The sequence below is a fragment of the Dermacentor silvarum genome, chromosome 10 (genome assembly GCF_013339745.2).
Source record: "Dermacentor silvarum isolate Dsil-2018 chromosome 10, BIME_Dsil_1.4, whole genome shotgun sequence".
NCBI lineage: Eukaryota > Metazoa > Arthropoda > Arachnida > Ixodida > Ixodidae > Dermacentor > Dermacentor silvarum.
Window position 1 is genome coordinate 42,703,613 of NC_051163.1, and position 17,657 is coordinate 42,721,269.

The window sequence follows — 17,657 nt, forward strand, 5'->3', positions numbered from 1 at the left end:
CACATCATTGTCATGATCTTATTAATTTTGTATTTTACGCACCTTTAGTGCGCAGAATTTTAGGCCCCTTTACAGCCACCCTACACCTACCCACTGTCATTGATCATACCATTGCTCACTCAGTACACCACGTCTTGGCGCTCTTTGGCCATAGCTGGCCCTTGCGCCAGAAAACAACATATATCATCATCATCATTCTTTTTGATGGACGCTCATGTTATAAAGTAAGGGGTGATGAAGGTATGATGATCATGAATCCTCTTTGTGACGTCACCTAAGAGGGCTTGCAGTGCTGGTTTAGTAGCCGAAGACTTTTTCAGGAACGGCATCAGCCAGCAAAGTTCTGAGTATTGATAAACATTCATAAAAGGAACGCCATTGCATTCCTACAAAGTTTGGGCCGCACTGTGGACGAGACATTCGGCACGTAAACGAATAGTAATCTAGTTTTGGAGCCGATGCCCTACGAACTAATGAGAGGCTGAAAAGCCCATCCGACACCGAAAGAGTTTGTTAGAGATTTAGTTTGCTCTTAAATGTAGCAACCGTCATGGAATGCCGGGTGTATACCAAATGCTTGAACTTTGATGTCGCTATCAATGCTTTGCCTTTTTGGCGAAACGGATACTTGGGCGGGTTTTTCCACAAATCCACTCGCCTGTAAAATACCGAAAGTGGCTGGTGGCTGTCAGAGCGATGTTCCTACTCCACAGCAGTAGTTGCCTCCAGTAGTAACACACTGTTAGAAGAACGCCCGAGAAACTCAAGGGCATAGTTAGGCCTAACTTTTTATTCGGGAGAAACTGGGTATTTATTAACGATCAATATAATTCTACGTCAACTTTGTTGCTAACTTGATAATATAGAGATGGATGTGTGTTTGAAAAGAAAGATCCTGAAGTAGACATAGGAAGACAGAGGGCGACTACAAATCTATATATGCCCAAATAAATATGGGCAAAACAGTAAATTTTTAGAAAGGAATATGCTTTTTCCTTTTCACTGCCGAACAAACATGTTAAGTGATATTCTAGGCTACGTTCAATTCATTCTGAGTTTGAAGTTTTGATGTGTTCTGATCATGAGTTATTCATGAGTTATTATGATATCATGAGTTATCATGAGTTGTTCATGAGTTATTATAACTTTAAGGAGTCAATTTTGGGGTATACTTTATCACGCCTTTCCGAAGTAGGAACAGAACTATTCAAGAAACAAGAGACAATTTTATGTCCAAGTCTATGACGAGAAAATTGTATTCACTTTATTAGGGGAACTACCCGGGAGAAGTGAATTTATCCAAATTATCCAGGTCCGTGGAAGTTGACATTATTTCATTATTTTCCATGTAAATGCTGGTTTACTACGAGTGTTGCCCATTAGTAGAGACATACAGTTACCTGTTATTACTTTCACACACGACTTTTGCTAAACAGTGCTTGAAAGAAAAGATTTTCAATGAAAAATGAATCCCACAGCTGTTTTTTGGCGGTGGTGTCACCTGTGTAAAAAAAAGAAAAAAATCCAACTGTTTTACAGCAGATGCGGCATTTGTCAAATGTGGCGTCACTAAATATTACAAAGCGGGCAAAAGGCGATTATATTCTTTCTCGAGATTTGGGTGCTTCGACCAGTTTTGCGCCGACCCGACATTTCTTCAAGCACACGGGTCTGGAACCACCCCTTCAACCAACAGGTAGTGTTGATTTTACATAGTCTTATGCCTGGAGCCCCCTCAGTTCTGGCTGCTTAAAGAAAGAAAGAAAGAAAGAAAGAAAGAGAGAGAGAAAGAAAGAAAGAAGGAAAGAAAGCGCAGGGGACGGCTGACACCTTAGCAACTGCTAGCAGTGTAGGGTGCAGCCCAAAGAGATGAATCATAAGGAAAGTAAGTTGGGAGGACATAGAAAGAAGAGGGCTATTAGGTCTACTATTCACGATTATGATGCTGATGATTTATTGACATTCCCTTTGAAGCGGGGTGGTGCTTGAGCCAGCCTGAGTTAATCACGTATGCTATCCATGATTTTCATTCTAGTGCATTATATGTGTACATCTCTTTAATCTTTTTGCTCTTCCCCGAAGATTGTGTCTTGTAACGCTACCTACGTATGTAACGGATCGGGTCGTATCAATCTCTTGGCGGCTTTTTTCCTCCCCAATACTCTAAACGCCCCTTGCTTATATCGACTGCTGACCGGTTGATGTTTCCGTCCACTTAATCCAAGCGCTTCTGGAAGTTGTACGTCACCCATCTGTCTCACTGGGTGGACGCCTTCGCATTCCATTTGGATGTGATGAGGGGTTTCCGGGTTCTTGGCTGAAACACGCACATGCCTCAACTTGTTGCGAATTTTTGCGCCCGTATGTTTTTGTCTTTAGACAAGCAGCTCGTGCACCAAATAGCAATCACTGCCCGTTGTGTTGTCATACAGATTTCCCCCTCTAATTTCTTTCTATTTGCACTCTTGTAACTCTCCATGCTTATTTTTGTTCCCACTATTGGCATCAAATTTAGTTTCCCTCACTTTCTTTTTGATGTCTCCTGGTTGTCTATTCACGCTTTCAATTACCCTGTACTTGGTTGCCAACTATCTTGAACTCTTCCTCCATTCTGTGTCCACGGTATGGCCGTACATATACTTGTGCACTTTCGTCTACTACTGTATTTTGTTCTGCCTTTTTCCGCCTTTAAAAGGAGCCCAAAAAATGTCACCCTGCACTACCTTATTTGTGGTATTTTTCTTGGGCTTCCAAAACCAACCAGCCTACCAATCTTTGGTTAACTTGCAACTTCGACAAGATATCCGATTTTAAGCACAGAATGGCACTTGCTTATGTTAGCGGGGGCATATTACACCTTTCCAAATACCATGTACCAACTCATAATTATCGTGGACCCAAATTATGTAACCAAATAAACACCCAATTAAGTGTTTCATTCACCAAGGTACTTATATTGCTTGACTATAACGAATAATAGCACCCTCAACTTGCTGGGGACATTTCGCCGATATCTGGAAAGACAAAATGAAGATTTTGCGTCCCTTAATCGCAATTTATATTGCACGACGCAGGGAGCCAGGTAATTCTTAAGCATTTTATATATTCGCTAGAAACGGGAACGAGACTAAGACAACTGTCACGTGGCCCTTGTTTTACCTACATACTTTATTACTGCTAAGCCACAAGCACCGGCCTTCCTCCGATTTCTCCCAAAGAAGGTTTCTGCTTGAAGTTCCCCTCGCATTTACATTTAACCAGAAACAATCTACTTTACCATGTATCGTGTTGACGCCGCATGACGACGATCACAACACACGTGCAATAATCACTCAGAGTCTGCGTTAAATAAAAGAACATTACCATTTACTCATAGATCAGAGAGTACAAGTACAAATGTATTGCATGGAAGGTGCGTGTAATTGTGTTTCTGCACGGATGGCTGGTGACGCCGATTATTTCCCAGTCTTCCATTGAGGTCCTCCCCTCTACCACGGCAAACAGCGCCTAGAATGCAGCTGGGTATCACACGCCAGGATGTCCTGCCTGCAATAGCGGCAGGTCTTGCGTCGGACGCAGCAGTCGGCAAAGCAATGCCCCTTCATGTGTCTCAGCTCGGCCTGGAATGCGCAGCCGAAACGTGCGTTGACGCAGAAGGCGACATGGCGGTGCAGCTGCTCCATGGAGAAGGTCAGGACCTTGAGCTGTGATTCTGCAAAGAAGGTCCCGTCCTCAGGACACACGCCACCATGGTACATGACTAAGGCATTGTTCACTTGCTCCAGCTGTGCTGCCGCTTGGACGAAGGCGTCGTATTCGCATATCTCACACAGGGTGTGGCCGCAGGGAAGCTGCACGGCCCTGGCAGGAACCACTGAGCAGTTTGCGCAGACGCGGATGCTTGGTAGTGGCTCCACAAACGTGATGGATCGCGAGTTTAGAAAGTAGCTGTCATACCCTTGAAGGACGTAGGTAGACGAGGCGCGGTTCACATTGCCCAGGTGGCGCTGCTCCAAAGACCGTGGACTCTGACGTCCGAGATTGTCATCGTTGTTGTCAGTGGTACGGCTGAACTTTGAGGGCGCCATGACGAAGCGAATTCTCGAATGGCACTGTGGTTCTGATGTCCGCAACGTGACGGCGACGTTTGGTCGTCACTTAGGAGTGGAGCAAGTCTGACTTGGGAGAAGGTTACGACGGCTTTTAAAGCCTGGCAGGGCTCTCAGCACTATCTGTGCCTGGTTTGAGAGTGGCAACAGTAGGAGGGAAAGCGAGGCGAGTCCTTGATACGTGTTCAATCATTGGCTATGTCGTCATGGGGGAGGAGCTTCGATGCCGTCGCGTGGCCGGAGAAGCTGTGGCCAACTACGCGACCAGCGGAGGTGGCCGAAGAGATTAAGAGTACGGTGGAAAAAAGGGGAGAGCTCTGCTACAGGAGATGAAAAGGAAAGCACCCTTTCCTGTCCTATCTCCTTTCTCTCCCACTTTCGCCTCCCCGCTGGCGCTGAGCCGTGCTCCCTCAAAGGCTGCATACGATAGCGCGAACCTTTCCTTTCTCAAATGAACCACTTAGTAGAAAGCACTTTCCTTTATCCTAGCCGTTTTATTTTTCTCCTCAGACTCTATTGAAAGTTGTCCTTTTTGCACAAGTCAGTACAGGCTTACTACCTATTTACACAAAAAAATATTCCTGCTGTAAATTTCCGCGTCGGCGTTTGGCTATATGTTATTCGGTACTTGAAATTCGCATTCGATTCGTAGAACATAGTGGCTAGGGCATTGCGCTGTTAAGTCCGAAGGTGCTGACTTGAATCCCGGCCACGGCGGCCGCATTTAGATGGGGCTGATATGCAGAAGTGCCCAGTGTGGCGGGCAATGGCGTGCATTTTTACAGCCAAGCTGTCTATTGCTAGGATCCCGGGATTTTTTCGTGGCGTAAGGGCGACAGAAAACTATCATCACGAATGGCTCATACAACTGAAATACAATTGCGCATAGCCCCGTAAGGCAGAGGCTACAAGCACACAGCAAAGTGACGCGAGCAGTGCATCATTCTTTGAAATCACGCATGCAAGATACAGAACATCATACGTTTTAATAAATAACAAGCTCGAAACAAGTATCCGATCCACATAATTGATAAGGTGATCCTGATAACAATGTGAACCACGTAGCGCTTCCCCCACAAGTTTCCCGGTAAAGATTACTGTTGCGCAAGTTGCCGCGGCCACACCAGCCTGCGACGTGGGGATCGAGTGATGTCCCTAAACATTCGTATATAAAACACCCAGCCTAGCAACTGATTTCAACTGCTGTTACAGCACCGCTATGCGCGCCGGCGTGCTGTGGAAAATAACCATTACTCTAAAATAGCATTACTAGCATTACCCATTGCATTCCAAACTCAGCAGTTGTAGTGTTGGTTCTCAACAGCGTCACTGGACATACACTATCGCAAGGCCTGGCAATGCGAGTAAATTTTTTCGTCCGAACGCATCATGTACACTACCCAACACCTGGAGCCGCCGTAAAATGTCGTGAAATATATATAAGTAACGAGAAAAAAATAGATGATGTTCAAATTCCTTAGATAACAAATGGACAACAAATGGGTAACATCATGGTTTCTAGGGCCTCGTCAAGCTGTTTGAACCAACTTTTTGCCCTAGCATCCATTTCCAATGTGTATTTTTGGAAAAAATAAAAATGATTTGATTTGATTTGGGTATGTGAACTGTAGACACTGCTATATATTTGCCACAACACTATTTGCCTTAGGACGGTGCCATATTCTAGATTGGGGCCTTTTCTCTTTTTTTCCAGAGCAGCGTGTATCACCCCATTGTATTGTAAAGACTGTCTGCAATCGTTAGCGCTACAACGTTTATCGCCTAACAGCCTGATATGAAAAGTTATCTCAAGTCTATCTCAGTCTAACTGCGTAAAGCAGCCTTGTTTGGATTTTCGAACAAAACAAAAATAACTAGAATAATGTGCGCGTAGTGAAGATCGAGATGCTACAAAATTTTTAAAATGTCAGGTCAAATGCGACTGCTTGTACGTCTACCTTTCTGTAATGTGAACCATAGAAGGCTTAATCGATAGGAGCCCTGAAGTGACCACGTGAAACTTGCGGTATCGCTAAAACTTTTCTTTGTAGGGGTGTGTCTGGGGGGTTGCTCCGTATTATTAGTTGTTACGTTTGCACCGAATACATGGTTCATGGGCATTTCATATTCTACTCAACGGAGTATACTGAAAAACGTACCATTGGTTTTCATGACGTTTCATCGAACCCAGTTTCATCGAAGAGGCCATGATCTGTTTATGAAAATGGTGCGGCCACGGCAGTTTCATGGAGCGTGCTTTAACTAGACTTAATGACCACGCTAATATAGCATGTGCAAACTGAAGGTAAAGAAAGCTTTTCGCTTTAAACTATGAAGTCATGATACTGCACTCTAATTTGCAAATATGAAACAGTGCACCGCATTCTACGTTCATTCTGAGAGAGGACGAGTGGTTCATCCAAAATCAGGGGGTGTGCATTGGGTCGTGTTTGGCCATACCCCTCAGTGATATTTTACAATAATTATAAGTTTATCTTGAGATTACGCTTGTTCTTGCACATGTGCCTACGCAGTTAATTGCCACCCCCTTATTTTTCCTTCTTCCTCCGCTGTCCGATTGTACCTAAATCCCCACCAATGGAGCAATAAACTTTGTTGTCAGTGTGCACTTGGTCCTGTCGCTTTCCTTCCTAGAATTTTCTCACTATAAACAATATTTTTTCTTGTCAGAACAATGCAAGCAGCTCAAGCAGCCACGCTTTTAAAATTGCCTAATGGCTTCGCAGAAACATCTCGTATACCTACACACACGAAAATATTTCCCCAGACTATTGGCGATAGTAATAAAAAAAAACCTCGTGTTTGCATCAAAATGAAGAAAAACCTGCCGTCGTGGCACAACCACATCTACATGTCATGCTGACGAGCTGATGAATGGGCCTGTAAGATCCCTGACTGTGTACCAGGAAAAGCTTTTGTGTAAGGGGCGAGTTTTTTTACGAGCTCCACCAAAGTGGCTGTTAAGACAGGTCCAGAATCTGGCGTGTCCCCTTCGAGAGGCAAGCAGCATTCCTTTGAAGACGGCGAGCTGCCTTATTTCCTCCACAAGCAACCCCTGCCCACCAAGTTGGAATGTATACTGTTGCCTTTCAATAACCTTTGTCAGCGCGGACCTTGCAAAATAAAGGGATGTGCAAGGTATTGGGACGGTAAGAGGAAACCATTGAATGGGAACAATAGCTGGTTCTACAATCCAGTTGTCCAAGGTGCTATGGTTGGAAAATACCTTTCCTGTGCATTTTCTGTGACATTGATGGAAGCTGTCTTTTCTTAGCTTCTGCGAATTGCCTCTCCAATAAACACCAACACTTAGGCCACTTGAAATCGATGTGTCCCTCTCTTTTGTCGTCCCTGTCTTTTGCCGTCCCTGTCAGTTGTGTTCGTTTCACGTGCATTCCTCGGTATAAACAAGTTAAGCAGGTTTTCTCTGCAAATGACTATAGTATGAGATTTCACTGGCTTTGTTCGGCACCGACTATACCTCCCTGCTCTAGTCTTCCGCTGTTTTCTGACCAGGAGAACGCAATAAATCACGTCGATAGGAATCTGACAAGACTCCAGAGTCGCTCATTTACGAGAGGTTGAAAGGTGCAGAACATTGATATTTGAATACTTTGCTTACGTGAGTGTCAACGCCACACTCGTATTGAGCTGCTGGAAATAATGACGCGTTTGACAACACTTGACCGACACTCAACAGAAATTAACACTACGCTGCCCAGTACAGTACATGCAGTATCTGAATAAGGCGCCACTCTGTCATTGTCCTGGAGCGATCAGCAGAAGAACTGTTTCGTTTTTCATGCTAGAATCGTTAGGCAGAAAAGAATGCACACCACACATTAAAGAGAATTCTTTATTACTTGAAAAATTTAGTGTGTTTTCAATCCGTACTGTATATCATTGCGTTTTCCGTAGTCTGGATAGAAAGTATGCGAGACACCTTCTACCAGTGAATACTATCACTGTCCGACAAAACCACGTGTTCCGCAATTGCATAGGAATTCGATTTCTGCTTTTTGACATTACACACATTTTACATTAGGCGCTTTTCGAAATAGCTGTTTTCAGAGATTGAAATGCAGTACTAGATTGCACCGGGTATTCTGTACGCAGCGTTCGAAAACTCACTAACGTGTAATATTCTTAAGAAGACCTCTTGGTCGGCGTCTATTCTTTATCTTGTGTGTAATAATAGTTCTTGATTTTATTTTTTCGTTTGCACACACACTCACTGAGAAGTGGAAGAGAGCAAGCTGGAAACTGCCTTGAGGAAAAGCTTTCTCACATTTGTGACATGATTGTAAGACGCAACTAGACAAAATATTGATAAATCATTTATTTTATTATTATCAGCTTGTTCACACTTAATCGTGTCAGATAGCTCGGCAACACCAAAGCATTGGAAAACCTAAGAGTAATTCGAGCGATTACTAAGTAATCCATTTTGTATATTGAAGAGTTTGTTTTGTTACCTCAGTTCAACTTTTTCTCCTGGTAATGACTGCTGCAACTTGAGTTGCGAAATTCTTGCATCTGTATTGCGTATGGAACAAAATAGGTCGTGTTAAATATGTTGCCACTTTACCTATCTTTTAGAAACTTTTGCATAATTGATACGATGTCTGCGTAAGGTGAACAGGGCCGTACCATTTTTTTGAACAATATCACAGCGGATAACGACACAAAATCAATGAATAAAGCACGCCACATTTATTTTTATTCTTTAAAATAACAAAGAACAGCTCCGACGAGCAGAAAAATGTATCAGGTGCTTCATTAAAATCTATGTATATCCAATATAGCGGAATTCTAATGGTTAAATTCTAATTGTCATAAGAGGAGGAGCTTTCTTGCATAATAAATTGATATCCATATTTGAGTTCTAACGTTCTCACTATTTATGTTCGAAGAGGTGAAGCCACCTTGACTGAAGAGTTTGTCCATACGATGTGCCGCATTGCTTCAATGCATCGTCGCCATTTATCTCAAGATGACGTGTGCCGGATTTTTTAGGCGTCCGGTATTCGGCAAGAAAGTATTAGCTCTTTGGTGTAATATGCAAATTTCATACATCTCCCCCCTCTGCCATGCAAAAATATTACCCTTTTCATTTAATATTACGGTAACATATGACAGGATTAGTGGCGTGATCGTCCCTCGTCGCTTCGCTCGACACTAATCCTTAATTGATGAGTGTTTTTGGTAGCACGCTTTCTTGCATTCGCATTAACCTGAAAACAGGAAAGAATTTCGGGGTGTAGGTAGATGCGGCAAATCCAGTGTTCCTGGTTTGCTAAGAAAGCAGCAACTATTCAAATAATCTCTCTGGAACTCCAGAGGGAAGGGGGGGGGGGGAGTGTGGACTCCCCCCCCCCCCCCTCTGAGCAAGGAAACTTGCGCTATAGGAATCTGTGTTTGGTGAAGAGTACAAATGAAAACTAGTAGGAAAGAGAATGCATCTACGTTTGTCAGCGAAATGAAAATTTTAAAAATGGCAGGATCATATTACTAGACTACAGAAGTTACAAAATTATCTAACGAATAAATGAATGAGGGGTTAACTGGGTATGAAAGCAAAGAAGGACACTAGGCTTGTGAGAAAATACAAAGAAATATACACGTAAATAAAATAAATATATCAGTGTTGTGGTGTAGAACAGGCCTGTCCTAACGAGGTGTAAAACCACAAGAATATAATATAAACAGCAAAAACAAGATTAAAAAAACACAGGCGCTATGAGCAGCTACCGCTAGCCAAAGTGGTAACGAAATTTCTGTGATTTGTAAAGCGAACTCATTCGCTATTCTAACACACAAATACAGCTGTAGAATATATATATTTTTTTCAACGATGAAATTGAAATATACTATTTTACAGTGAAACTTAAGGTCTCCCGGAGATGTGAAATGGAGACAGTCATATATCATACGCAAGTCTAATACACTCCAACCAGCAGGTACATAGCATATCAATATGGATATCTTGATTGTATTCGCTATGCTATTCACACAAGTGTAACCAGTAGCCCTGGTTATTAAAAGCGTCTGATCTTTTGATGGGCATACACAAATTACCTTGAGAGAAGTGGAAAAATTGTGTAGCGGGCTTTAGTTCCACTACATGGAAGAATATGTCGCATCGTGATGCGGTCGATCCCACCGACGTTGATGTAGCCACGTGGTTTCGTCGTGTACCAGCGACGCCGCTGGATTCGATGCGCCCACGATACATTTGGCGAGCTGAACGAGGTATCTTCTTTGTATTTCAGACAAATGGGGAGTATGATATCGATTATATATATATATATATATATATATCAAAGTTTCTAGGTCAACTACGGCCTTCGCAGTAATATACTGATCCAATGCTCCTCAGAGTCATGAGACTTAAGAGGGGCGTATGATATACCTATTTGCATCGACAATCACCATTTAGATAAAACTCACTGGCCAGAACTATATTCTTTACTCGAGTACTCGAAAGAATTATGTTTCACCAACCTTTTCAAGCAAAAGTGTTAATTGTAGGCAACAGAAACACTCGATGGGAGGGGTCGAAAGAAACAGGTTCGCTTAAAATTAGGTGTGATTCTGAGCAAGGCCACACTATAAACGGCCTAAGTGCATACAAAATAGGCTTGGAATCAAGCACAGACACATTATTTCGTGATGAAGAAGAATAATTGAAAGTGATTAAAAAGACGCCGCTTCAGCCGGTACAAAGTGGACATTCAACCATCAGATCATTCCTGCGATGACCGAAGAAGTCATGCGTATTTCAAACGCAATACTGAAGATAAGGCTTACTCGGTGATTTTAAATTACTGCCCAATTTGGCGATAAACACACGGCATCAATTTTGTTACTTTGAATTCTGGGAATGTTTCGTGCCAGAACCATGGTTTCATTACGAGGCACGCCGCAGTGGTGGACTCCGGGTTAATTTTGACCACGTGGGGTTCTTTAACGTGCAGCCAATGCACGTGGCACGGGCGTTTCTGCATATCAGCCCCAATCAAATGCGGCCTCCGTGGCCTGGATTCGAACCCGTGCCCTCGGGCTTAGCAGCGCAACCCCATATCCACACACCACGGTGGGTAATTTTGTTAATATTGAAATGGGGACGCACCCAAGTGTGCACAATTTTTACGTCTGTCATGCATCTATATGGAGGCACAAGATCTATTATGATATGATGAACATTTTGTCTGAATTTCCAAATCTCGCCTGTTGATTGGGAGGACCATGTGGAATATTTTTTTTTCAGATAGGCATTTGGTCACAGCCCAAGCAAAATCGACGAAACGTTCGGTCACATTAAACACAAGCATGTGCTGAATTTTTCTCAACGTCGTGAAACCTTAATGCCGAATTCAGATTTTTTTTCAGGAATGCCATCTCCTTGTAGCATTTCCTTCTCTTAGTAATTGCACATTTGTTATTGTCTTAGCGAAATTAAATATGGTGCAATCGAGAGAGTGAATAAGCAACAGTTGAAAATGTAGGGAGGTCAACAATAACTCCATAAAAAAAGAGACTCTACGATAAAGTGTTAGGTCAAAGTGTGTGTGCTAATTATTGCGTGAAAAAATACACTTGATGAACATGAAATGAGATAATGGTGGACAAGGCACCACTACCAATGTGTTTAAATTGTAACCAAGCCATTAAAACGGGCAACGCCAAAACGTCTTGTGTCTACAAAACGCGACGATTCTTTTTTTTTTGTCTTTTTTTTCTCTTATATACTTCCATCGATAAAATTATTTTCACAAGTGAAATCGATAGACAACTAATTAATTTCGTGCGCAAAACACGATCACCTAAAGTCAAGGACATAAAGACAGGAGAAGGCAGGAAACTCGCACACACGTGCTCGCCGATTTATTTTCTATAAAAATTTTCCGGAGAGCTCATGAGCTTCGTGATTTCAAGGTTGTAGCCCGGTGTCTTCACTTTTGGAAGAGCAATGCTAAAGCGAGCTTCCCAAGAAGGTTGCTCATCTACCAGAGATTACTGTGCTATGTAGACCTCTAGGAGCCGAGAATCATTTCATAATCTATGCGACTCACCCAAGCAAAGCCTATCAAAAATATTCGGATACATTTCAAGTTTGGGGGAAACTTGAAGGGAAAAAACAGTATTTCTTTATTCTGAGTGGAGATAAGAGAGTTAGCAGGATGTTCCGTATGTGCTGTCCTTTCTTGCAAACATTAAAGTTCTTTCCGCATCTTTCTCTTCACCCTCTCCCCACCCGCTGTGGCCACTTTTTTTTACTCCCGCATTTACACAGTTAACCACGTGACCATGTTTGACCCAGCCACCGCACGTTGTGGCGGCCAATCAACGACAACGCATCGATGCCTCATCCCCCTTTCCTACTCCTTCTCACTAGCTCTCCCAAGGTGGAGCCGGCGAGAACCTTTCAGGCTATAAAAGACACCGCAACCCTCTATAAAGGTAGTTCCACTACCGAGAGCTTTCACAGGCATGTCAGCTTTCATTAGTTGCACTCAAATATCATTAGTATACGGTACGTCTGATCCCCCGTATTCGCACCTAATCTCTTCGACTGCCATCACGGTGACAACTAGCAGCGTCTGACCAGCCGAGACCAGTGAGTGAAGCCCATCGCAGCCACATCGACGTTCGAGCATCAGCCTAGTCATGGTGAGATCCAAGTCAAAGCGCTACCACGACAGGGTCGTCCTCGCAAGTGAAAAGAAGCATGTGGCTTCTGACTGTGCGGCTCGTGGCGCCTCGGCGAATCGCTCGGCGCTCTCCCCAGACAAGAAACGCATTGTCAGAGATGGAGGCAGTGGGCGCGGAAGGAAGCCTCGGCCATATTTTGCGAAGCCTTCCGACGTCTCCAAGAACCACGACCAGGAGACCCATGGCGACGTTGTCCTCTCGGGTAAGGACCTTCAGATAACTGAAGAACTAGCGACTCTAGGAGCATCGGCCAACCATTCTGCCCGATGCCCCGAAAAGAAAACTGCTGTGGACAACGACTACAGCCATCGCGAATGCAAACCTTGGCAGCCTTTCAAGCTTCGCTACGCCTGCAACCCGTATCCCTGCCCGATTACATATGTCCTGAGAGGATTCGAGTGCCCGTTCCTGGACATGCGACGCATCTCCTTCGTTGAGCCTCTGCCGACCACTCGCGTTTGCGTCATATGCTGGGCCCTTCCTGCAATGATCATGCCGCTTCCTTGCTGCCACGCCGTTTGCTTCGTGTGCAGGTACGACGCCTACGCCGAACACCCGCAGCGCCACGACAAGGACCACAGAGCACTAACCATGTTTCGCAGCGGCGTGTGCCCCAAGGATGGCATCCCGTTCGGCGATCCCCACCTGGAGGTGGTGACCAGCGTGAAGGCCGTTTACAGCAGTTTGGTGTTCTGCGTCAATGCAGTGTTCGGCTGCCGGTCCAAGATCGAGCTTGGACATCTGAAAACGCACTACTTACACGAATGCCTCTTCAACCCGTTTACCTGTCCTCGCTGCGGAAGGGACGACATCCCGGCGTCCAAGATCGCGCAGCATTCTTTGCACTGCGCAGGCGGTAGCCCGGTTCATCAGACGGATGACGAAGAAAGAAATGGTTACTGCAGCTACAAGTTATTCCCACGGCACTCAACGCTTCTGTAGCAACCTTGCAAGTGCTTGCGGTAATCCATGAATACACGAAAAATGTTCTTTTCTATTTACTCGTCTTGAGTGATCATTGCACGTATATTCTAGGCGCCGGCGGCGGCTTTCACTCGTACATGACGTGAGTTTGCTAACGGCATGAATAGCTAGCAATAGTTAGCAATGAATATAAAGAAAAATTATATTGATGGACAAAAAATACCTAGTTTTGCCCAAGTGAAACTGGAAATGGTTAGCAAGGCTTAACTTTGCCCTTGAGTTACTCGTGGGGTGTTCAACAGTGCGTTGCTGCTGGAGGTAACAATTGCTCTGAAGCGGGAACAATCTCTTTGAAAGCTGCCGGCAATTTCATTCATTTTATATGCTTATCCACTTTGTTAAGTGCAAATTTACTAACCTCAAGAATGAATTTCACATTATTTAGGTGAGAAAAAGCTCCCAAGACGCCTCGTCGAAGTATTTTGTTCATATAAACATCGCTGTCTTACACACGCAGGCATCAATATACTTGCGATAAGTTTTGTACGAGGATATTAGGCCTTAAACATTACGCGCGTAACAAGAGCAGAAAGCCTGTGCCGAACAATGCGGGGATATGCGTTGTAATGGAAACAGCGAACATGTGACGGGTCCGACTGTGGCATCGGCCGACGGCAAACCTTTCTATTCAAATAATACTTAACCCGACGTGGGTACTTAGTCTACTTTGAGCCAATCTCTCTATTATTCACACTATTGAAGAGTCTGACTTCTTTTTTTCGACTTATCAGGAATGAAGAACACAGACTTCATGCTTTCCACACGCAACCATTAACCGGAAAATAAAAAATGAACATAAGTAATAAAAGAAATCCTTGATTATCCAAGATAGTAACCTCCGGCGTTTATTTAGCAACTTCCCAAATTACTCCGAGGGCTTGCATGATTACCTCGTTGTTGTCCAGATAACTGAAACGTTTAACCTTAAAGAAGTCGACTTTAATTAAATCAATGCTTTGTCGACATTCCCATAAAGCCTCTCCTGATGGCAGTTTCCAGCTTGCTCTCTTCTCTCTGGTTCTTCTTGTGTGTGCAAACCAAATAAATAAACATTATCACAAGAAAAAAAAAGAATGGATACCAACGAAAATGTTTTCTTAAGAATATTAGACTTTAATGGGTCTACGAACGCTGTGTGCAGAACACCTGGCGCGACCTGCGACTTTTGCATCGCTGAACACAGCTATTTCGAAAAGCGCAATAAAGTTTGTGTACTGTCAAAAAGGAGAATGCCGCTTGTAATGTAAATGCGGAGCACATGGCTTTTTTCTTTTTCTGGTCGGGGTAGTATACACTGGTACAAGTCTTTCGTGACCGCAAAGGAAAAAGACTATTTGAAGGCCGTATGTAAATTTTCTTACTATCCAGACTACTGAAATTGTAATGTCTACAGTAAGGATTAAAACATACTCAATAATCCTAGTAACGAATAATTAGGTTCGATGTGCATTCTTTTCTGCTTGACGATTCCAGTATGAAAAACGATACAATGCTTGTGTTGAGAACTCCAGTACAACGATAAGACGCGCCTTATTGATAGTTTTGCTTCACTGTATTTGGCAGCGAAGCGTTTATTTCTGTTCAATGTTAGTCAAGGGTTGTCAAACTCGTTATGTTTTCAGCTGTGCAAAACGAGTGCGATATGAATAAGTTTGAGACAAAGTGGAGTTCTCTGACGCGTAAGCAAGCAAGGTATTCAAATATCAGTGTTCTTTGGTTTTCAGCGTAGAAGGAAAACCAAAGTGGAGGCTTATCAGTTTCCCAAGTGATGTTCTTTATTGCGTCCTCCTGGACAGCCAACAGCGGATGACTCAGGCAAGGGGTTGGTCTAACAAGCAAATGCAATGTCAAAATGGACATTTTATAACAAAATATTCCTTACTTGTTCGATACTGAGCAATGCAAGATAAACGAACATCTTCGGCAGGGACGACCAAGACGGGGACACACCGTTTGTGTGAGGCCTAAATGTCGCAGTTTATATATAGGAGAGGCGATTTCCCGAAGCCGGGAACAGAGCAATTGCAATGTTCCTAAGAATGCATGGGAAATGTATTGTCCTACCTTAACTGTTCAGACAATGCGCTAGTAGAAAGTGGTATCGTTCCCATTCAACGGTTTCGTCTTACCATCCCAAAACCCTGCAGACTTTTTCTAATTTGCAAGAGTTCTCTGCTGACAAAGTTCATTGAACTGCAAGAGTACATTCAATCATGGTGGACAGGTGTTGGATGTGGCGGAACATGGAGAACCATAAATTTGCGCAATAATTGCCAAGAGGCGCTCGCCGTCTTCAAAGAAATTTTCTCTGCCTCTTGAAGCGGAGACACCTGATTTTGAACCCTTTTTTACAAAATCCACTCTCATGGAGCGCGTTAAATAACTCGCCCGTTATCACAATAGTGTTTCCTGGTGTACAGTCAGTGTGACCCTACAAATCTAGTCAGCTGCTCGTAATTATTACATGCCATTCTGAGAGTACTTAAACGGTGGGTATTTCTTCATACGCGTTAAAGACGACTTTTTTTATTATCACCGATAGTCTGGCCTAAAACGTGTGTGTGTGTGTGTGTGTGTGTGTGTGTGTGTGTGTGTGTGTGTGTGTGTGTGTGTGTGTGTGTGTGTGTGTGTGTGTGTGTGTGTGTGTGTGTGTGTGTGTGTGTGTGTGTGTGTGTGTGTGTGTGTGTGTGTGTGTGTGTGTGTGTGTGTGTGTGTGTGTGTGTGTGTGTGTGTGTGTGTGTGTGTGTGTGTGTGTGTGTGTGTGTGTGTGTGTGTGTGTGTGTGTGTGTGTGTGTGTGTGTGTGTGTGTGTGTGTGTGTGTGTGTGTGTGTGTGTGTGTGTGTGTGTGTGTGTGTGTGTGTGTGTGTGTGTGTGTGTGTGTGTGTGTGTGTGTGTGTGTGTGTGTGTGTGTGTGTGTGTGTGTGTGTGTGTGTGTGTGTGTGTGTGTGTGTTGTGTGTGTGTGTGTGTGTGTGTGTGTGTGTGTGAACGTGTACCCGGTGTTGCTTCGAAATTTTAGGGAATTCTTAGAAGGGTGGCTGCTTGGGCATGTTGGTGAAACATTGTTTAGACAAGGAAAAGCCTTTTTTTTTGCGCAAATTGTACGAAGGAAGGTAGAAGTCGGCAGGGCAGGACAGAGCGCACGCTAACAGTCAAGTTTATTGCCCTGACGGCGGCAGTGTAAGTACAGTCGGAGACGGGGCAGGAAAGAGAAACAACGCAGGGGGTGAAATAACTGCGTAAGCACAAGTGCAAGAACACGCCTCATCTCAAGAGATACTGACACTCATTCTCTATAAAGTTAATAGAACGCGCACTCACACATTTTTTTTTTCTTCAGCCCTGCGAATAAGAAAAGCCTCGTGAATTGCACGTGCCCTTTTCTCACTCTTTTTGGCCACAACTTGGCAATTGTCAAAATTGAGGGTGCACGTGCATTTGGAACAGCGACTTGACAGGTGGCTGCCTGCACAATAGTGTATCATATTGGCGTGCTCTCTTATCCGTTCGTTATAATATATCGGCCTGTCTGTCCGATGTAGCTGTTAACGCAGGATAAAGATATGCGGTAGGCAACTGCCGTGGTGAATTTTACATATTTTATTAATGTTTCCTCTTACAGCTTGACCGGAAGTGCAATCCGAGTTTACGCGCACAAAGGGACGCTAGCTTTTTCCGTTCTATAAATGCAAGCCTGACACCTCCTTCGATAATTATTTGTAGGCGATGCGTCACTTAGGCAACATAAAATATAGAAGAAATCTTTTTGTTGGGTTCATCCTAGAAGGTGGCTTGTATAGCACTTCCTTCTTAAAATCTACAGGTACCGA